The sequence below is a fragment of the Syngnathoides biaculeatus genome, chromosome 7 (genome assembly GCF_019802595.1).
Source record: "Syngnathoides biaculeatus isolate LvHL_M chromosome 7, ASM1980259v1, whole genome shotgun sequence".
NCBI lineage: Eukaryota > Metazoa > Chordata > Actinopteri > Syngnathiformes > Syngnathidae > Syngnathoides > Syngnathoides biaculeatus.
The window spans coordinates 32753412-32762798 of NC_084646.1; positions in this window are offsets into that span (position 1 = coordinate 32753412).

The window sequence follows — 9387 nt, forward strand, 5'->3', positions numbered from 1 at the left end:
GGGAGCACTTGAACAGTGGCTGCCACCTGTCCCTGTTCTGGGGGAACTCGACCAGAGGATGCATCTTTTCCTGTTCCGGTGACGCTTGACCAACGGCCTCCACCAGACCCACTTCTGGAATGACCCACTGCTCCCGGAAACCCTGAGTGACGTGGCAAGATTGCGACGCACACTAATGCAGCGGCTCTTTGCTCCCCAGTTTGGCGATTGTGTGTTTGCTTGCTTGTGTGTTTGAGTTTTGCCAAACAGACTTTGTATATAGCAGACGGGAGCTGATAATCCAGGGGTGCTCAATGTGTCGATCACGAGGCAGTTTTGGTTGATCGCCTGACAGCGTGCAAAAGAAAAAAAAGAAAAAAGATGTCAGTCTGAACATTATTTTTGTTTGTTTTTAACGTTTCGACAGCAGACGGAATGACCTGCTGCTCGGCCACACACAATCCTGCCTCTAGTTTACCTTACACCGCCCCCCCTCCACTCTTAAAGAAGTACACTCATAATTACAACTACTGTCAGAGAGGTTGCCATGCCACAAATAGCAATGGAGTGAATTGATAACAATTGGGGTGTATGGCTTAAGGTTCATGTTTTGAGCTGAGCCACCAACTCTCAAATTGGACACCAGATGTCGCCAAACAAATTTATACTCGATTGGGTCACCAGCACGGCAAAGATCTCTCTGATAAACGTAGCCTACCCGCTTAGCTTCTCATTGCATTGCTTACGTATACCAAAGTCAGTAACCTTATATAAACCTGATTATTTTTCATATCTTTGTATTACATACATATATCGGGGTTAGCAACCTTAAGAACCCAATTATTGTTATATCTTTGTATTCACATCTTATTTCTGAAATAAAGACAGTGACAGGATGCAGCTGTCAAGCCACACCTAACATTTTTCAAGATGGTTGCAGCATCAAGTTACTGAACAGGAAGCCCGTCACACTCGAATGACCACGCGGGAAGTCAGCAAGCATAAATAGATTTCAACTATTTTTCCACTGGACTTTTAGCAAAAAATAAGATGCTTTGAAACAGCTTTGTGAAAAGAATATAACCTGTGTATGGCTGTCTCTCTCAGACAAGGCAACACATGATGAGCAACCAACTAAAACAAGCTTGAGAATGCATGAGAGAATTGTATTCACAAGAATGTTGATACATTTATGCTATTGTTCAAAACTACGGTGAAACCGAACGCAAATTGTGGTTATATTTTTAAAAGATGCATTTATTAATTAAAGGAAAAATGACAAAATTGAGTGAAGCTAAAGAAGGGCGTGACAAGTCAAGCCAGGAATGGCAAATGGGGCCCAATAGGATGAACCAGAGGAGGCCCTTCCCACTAGGCGTAGATTCAGCCAACATTTTCCAGAATGTTCCACCAAAAAGCTATAAAAACCTTGGATACGGAAGTTCAGGGCTTTTTGTTCAGTTTTCGCTGACAAAGAGACAAGGTCTTTCTATAGGTGTAATAGTCGTGTGGCAAGCTGGCGGGGAGAAGGAATTGGCAACTTGGAGTGCCTAAATTGACGACTCTTTTTGAGATTGGGCGCAAGTAAAACTACTATAATAAGGTAATGGCAGGATAATACCAGCGATATTACGTGGTTACCTATTAAGGGCAAGTTGTCTTGACAATTTATCCGTAATCCTGAAAACCCTTATTATTAAATTAGGCTTCGAGCTATATAGGATTTGATCAACCCTAACAGGCTCACTCAAAAATGTCTATTATCCCTAATTTCTGATGCTTCTAGACGCTTTGAATCTCACTTCACTTATATTACTTTTTGCTATTTTTATCATTTATCTTATCCTTATCATTTTAACTATTTTTTCTTTTATTGATTTATGTTCTATTAACATTGAATTTTGGCTTAACATCGCAACCTTCCCTCGCCTCTGGTGGGGATAACTGTAGGATGAATGTTATGTGAACAATTTTTATAATTTTAACCGTTTTTACTTTTATTGATTTATGTTCTATGTACTGTTCTCTTCATGTGTTTTACTTCCAAAGTGCTAACATGAATAAACAGCCAGCCAAACTCCTTTTCAAGAGCCAGGAAGTGAGCGTGCTTGCTCCTTTAATGACTTCTTAACAGGTCAAGTCGGGTGACACAATGAAAATGGAGTGAAACTAGAAAAAGAAATACAAAACATACTAAATAGACTGCAATGTCAAATCAGTATGGAGTATAAACATCTTCCTTTAGTATATGAATTAAACATTCACATTCAGTAAGTCTAAGCACAAACAGCAACAGCATTCTTGTGAAGTGAGTAGCAGATACACATACTGCTGCTAGCTATCTCATGACAAAGAACACAACATGTAAAGTTACTAAATCAGTGCAGCTCACAAATATGCACGAAGATACTGTTAAAGTTACTAACAATACTTCTGAAACATGTAAAGAACATAAATTACTCACAGCCATTGCTTTCTGACGGATTCATACACAGGAATAAGCTGATTTCAACGTGCTACACCTTTCAACTGTTGACAAGCTATTTACCGGTTTTCGATCTGCTCAGCGCTTCCTGTATTCTACAGTTTCAAAATAAAAGCTCAGCAATGCACTCTCAAAATTAACAACACAAACAGATCTTTTCTAATAAAATCGATCTTCTTAACATATTAAACACTTGGGGCAGAACATTCTATTAACATTGAATTTTGCCTTAACATTGCAACCTTCCCTCGCGTCTGGCGGGGATAACTGTAGGATGAATGTTATGTGAACAATTTTTATCATTGTATTAAATTCTTAAAATTTCCATCTTCATCTATCTTTGTCATTCTTATATTGAGTTATCTCATTATTACCATTCTACCTCATTAAAGATCGAACGTCATCGACATTAACATCATTTAGTCGTAAAAATTCCATTTAATCAATCACTCATTGATAATCTCCGCCTTAAGATAGAACAAATCCGTACGATCCTAATAAGGATTGTTAAATTTGCTAGGTCAATAACAAGGGCAATCGATTCATAAGAGATGGAGCTGCCGTAAAAGTAGAGCGGACACTTTGTCACCTTGTTACACAGAAAGGTTACTCGACAAGACGGAGAAGTGGAGGCAGACTGGATTGGCTCTGCAAAACTAAAGGCAGTACACCTAAGCGAATTCATCTCGACACCAACTTAAGAAGCTCCCGTCCTCCTGCACGGACGACGTTAGAGTCGGCTGGAGTAATGGGGTAGCTTAACCCTTTAACGGGAGAGTCGGTCAGGACATTTCTCCCGATTAGTTCTGCGGATAAGCGGAATCTGACATGTGGCGCCCAACGTGGGGCACGATTGATCGATTTATTGCAAAAATTCGGGATCGATAGTGGCCCAAAAGAACCCGAGTGAGCACTTTTCTAAGTATTGGGCACAGGGCTTAGGAAGCGGTACTCGCTGATAAATTGTCATGTCAGACGACCCTGAGCGGGCGTGAAATAAGTCAATTTGAAGAATAGTATTTCTTGGAAAAGAACTCTCAGTTACGGGTCAGGAGTATCTGTACTGAAGGAGATAGTACTATTTCGTGTCTGAGAAACAGCGACGAAATCCCCCCTCTAAAAAACTCACATTCTGGAGTGAGTGTGAGAGCCCATGTAAGTAAATGGGCTTGATCGTCGACCTGCTGCTCTGGTGGACTGCGATGCTACTGATAGTGAGCTTGTTGGAGCAAACTGCGTGGCGCGCATTAGAGGGAGCGGCTGAGTCGAGGGATGGGCAAAGTACCTGGCTAGGAAATAGCAGGGCTTTGAGTCAAACCGTTAGAAAGACAGAACGACTGACCATCAGAACGAAGTGATAGAGGCTATAGTTGGAACACTCATTAGATCCGGTGACAGTCTTACAAAAGCTGAGTAATGATAAACTATGTGTTAAGCTATTTAGGCTTCTCAAGTTGGGTACGAATACCAGTTATCATTATAGGTTGTATTAAGTTTCCTTTTTTAGCTCATTTACCATACTCCCTCTTGTCTTGCTGCGGCTTGCCCCTTGAAGTTTATCGACCTTTCTCTTTGATAGCAGATACCCTAACTTCAGTTGCCGAGTTGGACATTCCAATGTCCACATCCCCAATGTATTTTCTTTTAAGCTTTTTGAGCAGATTTTTGAATTTTTCGCCTTTTTAAATGGATTAATTGTTTTTCGAAAGGAGGACTTCATGGGATTTTCCCCTTTTCTCTGGACAATTAATTTGATTTTGTTTAATTTTAAAGTTCTTTTGTGTGAATGTCCAAAAGTTCGGGAGATCTAAAACTGACCAAGGGTTGTGAGTATAAACACCCAGAATATGTCCGCTCCTATTAGGAGTAGAAGGTTGGCATCCAACCCGAAGTCAGGCACTTTGCATTTCTCCCAAACCAGAGGAACCATACTTAGGAAATAGATCAGCTGATTTTTTTCTCCTCTCTTTTTCCTTTTATTCATTTTTTTTCCTTTTTCCTTCTTCCCTTTTCGATGGAATTATTTTGATTTTTCCACAAAAAGGATAATTTTGATTTTGCTTTTCTTCAAATGAGACTGGACCTTGACTGAATCGACCGGGGACCGTTCCAGGCTACGGTAAGAAACCATCCCACCGTTTAGTAGAAAAATCAGCCAGTAGAACAGGCGAAGCGTTCGTAGCTGGTAATTTAAAGAGGTAGAGGCGACGCAAGAAAAGTGACGTTGAGTAACCAGGAGCTGTAGCACGAGCCTATGACCCTATGCACTACGGGGGGTTTCAGAATTAGGCAGCTCCACTCCTACAACAAAAGCGGGCTACGGCCAGGGTAATACGCCAAGAAAAGCAAGACGGGCTTCAGTAATACGTCAAGAAAAGCAAGACGGGCTTCAGTAATACGTCAAGATAAGCAAGACGGGCTTCAGTAATATGTCAAGAAAAGCAAGATGGGCTTCAGTAATACGTCAAGATAAGCAAAGCGGGCTTTAGAAATACGCTAGTAAACATTGGGAAAATGTTGACGAAGAAGGGAGAAGACAAGCCCCCGGGCCCCTCGGGAGAAGGAGCGGCAGCGGCGGTGTCAGAGACCCGACCTCTAGGACAACATGAAATACCCATGAGACTCGTGCTATTTAATGGAGACCTAGAAGAATGGCCGGCTGAAGTAAGAAGAATGGTGGAAACAGAGAATCCATCCATTCGACCCGTGGAGCTTTCAACAAAGGTGGAAAGAGCCGTGAAGGGTGAAGGACAGTTTAGGGCAGAGAAACCAGAAGGAACTGGCGTGGTGACGATAATAGTGGATCACCCTGGAGGAGACTACAATCGAAAAGAAGCATCCCTATGGCTCAAGTGGTGGATCAAGATGATGGAAAGATACCATATAGTCGAACTAATTAGTACTGGCGTTGTGTGGGACCCAGTAGTGAAAATGCTGGCTAAGGAATCTGACATGAAATGTAAACTGGTGAATAGTGAACGGGCAAGGTCAGTGCCCAGATATCAAGAACACCAAGATTACCGACAGAGGATAAAATTCTTAGCTGGAAGAAAACAAACGGCAAGCCCTGAATCCTTAGGAGAAGATATATCTGACATGGAGATAGAAGGTTTATTCAGCCCACTATTGCAAAAAGAGCCAGGAGAACCAAAGAAAAAGGTGAAGATGACATGGCAAATGATTCCCCTTGTATGAACGGGACCCTTACCATCCATGCCCAAGGAAACCAAAAAATGTAAAGTTGGAAATGGGATAACATTATGCCATTATGTGGGAAGCCCGTGGGAAATATGTGGGGATGCCCTGGTGATTTTCACAGACAGAAAACTCAGGGCCTATGGCAAAGCATTCCGAGCTGAACTGAACCATGTGGCAGGAGGAAAATATGTAACAGAAAAAGAACTAGTACTGCAAGAAAGAGGGTCAGACTCGGTAACGGTTGCGACAACCAGCAGGGGAGATACGTCCTACTACATGATAGTACATGCCCCACCGGTTTCCCTTCTGCTGGCGCCCATAACCGCGACGAAGCTGATGCAAGTTGAGGGCCTCGATGGTTTCCATGTATTTAACTCGCAGAGCAGCGATGTCATCTTTGGCAGCCCATGGCTTAAAAAACACAACCCACACATTGACTGGACCAGCGGTCAAATCAGGGCATGGGGTGATGAATGCAGTAAGGTGTGTCTTGGGGCTCTAAAAAAGAGGAATTTACAGATTGCACCAGTTGACTTACAGGAATTGAAGTCCGTGCCAGAACTATCAGCAGTGCCGTCCTGTTAGCGGGACCTTAAGGAAGTATTTTCAGAGGCAAAGGCCAAATCCCTTCCGCCGCACTGCCCGTACGATTGTGCTATTGAGTTGTTTCCCGGCACTACACCCCTCGAGGGAGGCTCTTTTCATTAACAGGACCGGAACACCAAGCCTTGAAAGAGTACGTGGAGGAGTCGCAGGTGGCAGGACTCATCTGACCATCATCATCACGGGCTCGAGCACGATTCTTCTTCGTCAAAAAGAAGGACATCTCATCACAGCACTGTATTGATTACCAGGGAATTAATGACATCACCATCAAGAACCCAATTGCCACCGCATTCGAGCGGCTACAAGGGGCCCGGATCTTCACCAAGTTGGATTTACGAAGTGTGTACCATCTGGTACGCATCAGAGAAGGGGACGAGTGGAAGACTGCCTTTAATACACCAACAGGCCACTACGAGTACCTGGTGATGCTGTTTGGCCTGACTAACCCGCCAGCAGTGTTTCAGAATTTTACTAATGATGTGCTGCACATCCTTCCCATCTCTATCCCTCTGTCTGGCCAACCTGTAGAGATCCTTTTCTCCTTCTTTTGTGTCCAACCTCGTGTACATGTCTTCATGACATAACCTACATGCCAAGATGGAAAAGTGCGAGTTTCACCGACATTCCGTCACATTCCTAGGATTCATCTTGGCTGAGGGACAGATTCGCATGGATCCCAGGAAGGTCGACTCTGTTCTCCAATGGCCCACTCCCACCAATCGCCCAGAGGTGCAGAGATTCATCAGATTTGCCAACTCTACCGCAAGTTCATCAGGAACTTCAGTTCCATAGCTGCCCCCTTGCACGCCCTTACTTCACCCCGCAATTCATGGGATGTGACCTGCCAGGAGGCCTTTGATCGACTTAGGTCGAGTTTCACCACAGCTCCAGTCCTCATCATGCCAGATCCAGAGAGGCAGCTTGTGGTGGAAGTGGATCCATCGGACTCGGGAATGGGAGCAGTACTCTCCCAGAGGTGTGAAAGGGATGGACGACTTCACCCGTGCGCCTTCTTGTCCAAGAGACTAACTCCGGCAGAGCGGAATTATGATGTGGGTGATCGACAATTATTGGGGGTCAAAACGGCGCTGGAGGAATGGAGGCACAGGCTGGAGGGATCACATTTGCCTTTTCTGGTCCTTATGGACCATTAGAACTTGGAGTACCTGACGACCGTAAAGAGATTCTCGCCAAGCCAGGTGGGCAATCTTTTTCATTCGCTTCCGGTTCACTCTGTCGTTTCGTCCAGACTCAAAGAATGGCAAACCAGACGCACTATGCCGGATGCATGAAGGGAAGCGAACTGAGTCCTTGAGTGTTCCTATACTTCCGGAGGCCTGGTTCGTGTCCGTGTTCACTTGGGAGATCGAGACATAGGTAAAGGAGGCCCTATGGGACTCTCCGGGCCCAGCCGAATGTCCTTCCGGCCATCTGTTCATGGTACCCTCGCTACTAGGAGACATCATCAATTGGGCCCACACGAACAAGAACGTCTGTCACTCCGGGATGGTGAAGACTCGCTCAGTAGTTGAACAACGGTTTTGGTGGCCAAACCTGGGAAGGGACGTGAGGGAGAATGTCCGATCTGTAAGGCCAATCAGACCTCTCGCCTGCGACCTATGGGTGAGCTACGGTCGCTACCTATTCCCTCTCTCCCCTGGTCACACATTTCTCTAGACTTCGTTAGTGGTCTACCCTACTCCCAGGGGAACACAGTGGTACTCTCAGTCATCGATCGGTTTTCTAATATGGTCCATTTCGTACCAGCTCCTAAGATTCCGTCCACCAAGCAGACTGAGCAGCTACTGCTAGACAAATTCGTCCACAATCATGGCCCGCCAGTGGATGTAATGTCGGACAGAGGATCGCAATTCGTGTCTCGATTCTGGAAGGAGTTCTGCACCCTCATTGAGGCAAAAGTAAGCCTTAGTTCAGGCCATCACCCGGAGTCCAATGGCCAAATAGAAAGAATAAAACAGGATCTGGAGACCGTTCTAAGCTGTCTGGCATCGCATGATCACAGCGCTTGGAGCCAGCACCTTGGATGGGTGGAATATGCCCGCAAGTCTCTGCCTTCCACTTCCACAGGTATGGCTCCATTCCACATCGTTCATGGTTACCCTCCCTCTCTGTTTCCATCTGTAGCCACCGACTCCGCGGTGCCATTCGCATTGGCAGTGGTGAGAGGCTTCAAGCGGACCTGGGAACTAGCCCAAAAGATGCTACTACGCATGGGCAGCTCCTACAAATCCGCGGCAAACCTCAAGAGAAGAAGGGCACCAGCATTCAAACTGGGACAATGCGTATGGCTGTCCACAAAGGATCTCCCACTGCGGAGGGAGTCACGCAAGCTAGCTCCCAGGTTCGTGGGTCCCTTTCCTATCACCAAGATCGTTAACCCTGTCGCTGTTTCATTAAAGCTTCCCATATCGATTAGGTTTCATCCCACGTTCCATGCAAGCCGGCTTCGACCAACTCGTCCATCACCATTATTCCCCCCAGTCAAGCCCTCCCCGCCCCCCGCATGATTGATGGAGGTCCGGTGTAGTCAGTACGCCGGCTTCTATCATCCCGTCAAGGAGAGGGAGGGGGATTTAATACCTGGTGGAAACTTTTGATAAATTCAGGGGTGCTCAATGTGTCGCTCATTATTGGCCAATCGATCGCGAGGCAGTTTGGTCAATCGCGTGACGGCATGTGTATATATATATATATATATATATATATATATATATATATATATATTGGCCACCTCGTAGCTTGATTCAGTTGTGGCCAATACGTCGATCGTACACACATAAAGGCGGGTTCTAGCAAGCTGGCCTCCTATTTATGGCAGTCGGTATGATGTGCGCGTGCCTCCACACCCACACACACCGATTTTGAGAGGCTGGCTGCTTGAAAAGTAAATCTTGGAGTAAAAAAAGTCTAGGCACCCCTGAATTAGACAAACAGATAGTTGTGTCACCTAGGGGTCGCAAACTAAAGTCTGATAAAGCACAGAAAAAGTCAAAGAAAGCCCATCATGACGGCTCAAAATACATGGAAGGACTTGTAGTCAGGCACATAAAAACTGTAATACCCCTGACTTCTGCCCCCTTTCAGTTTGCCTACAGGGA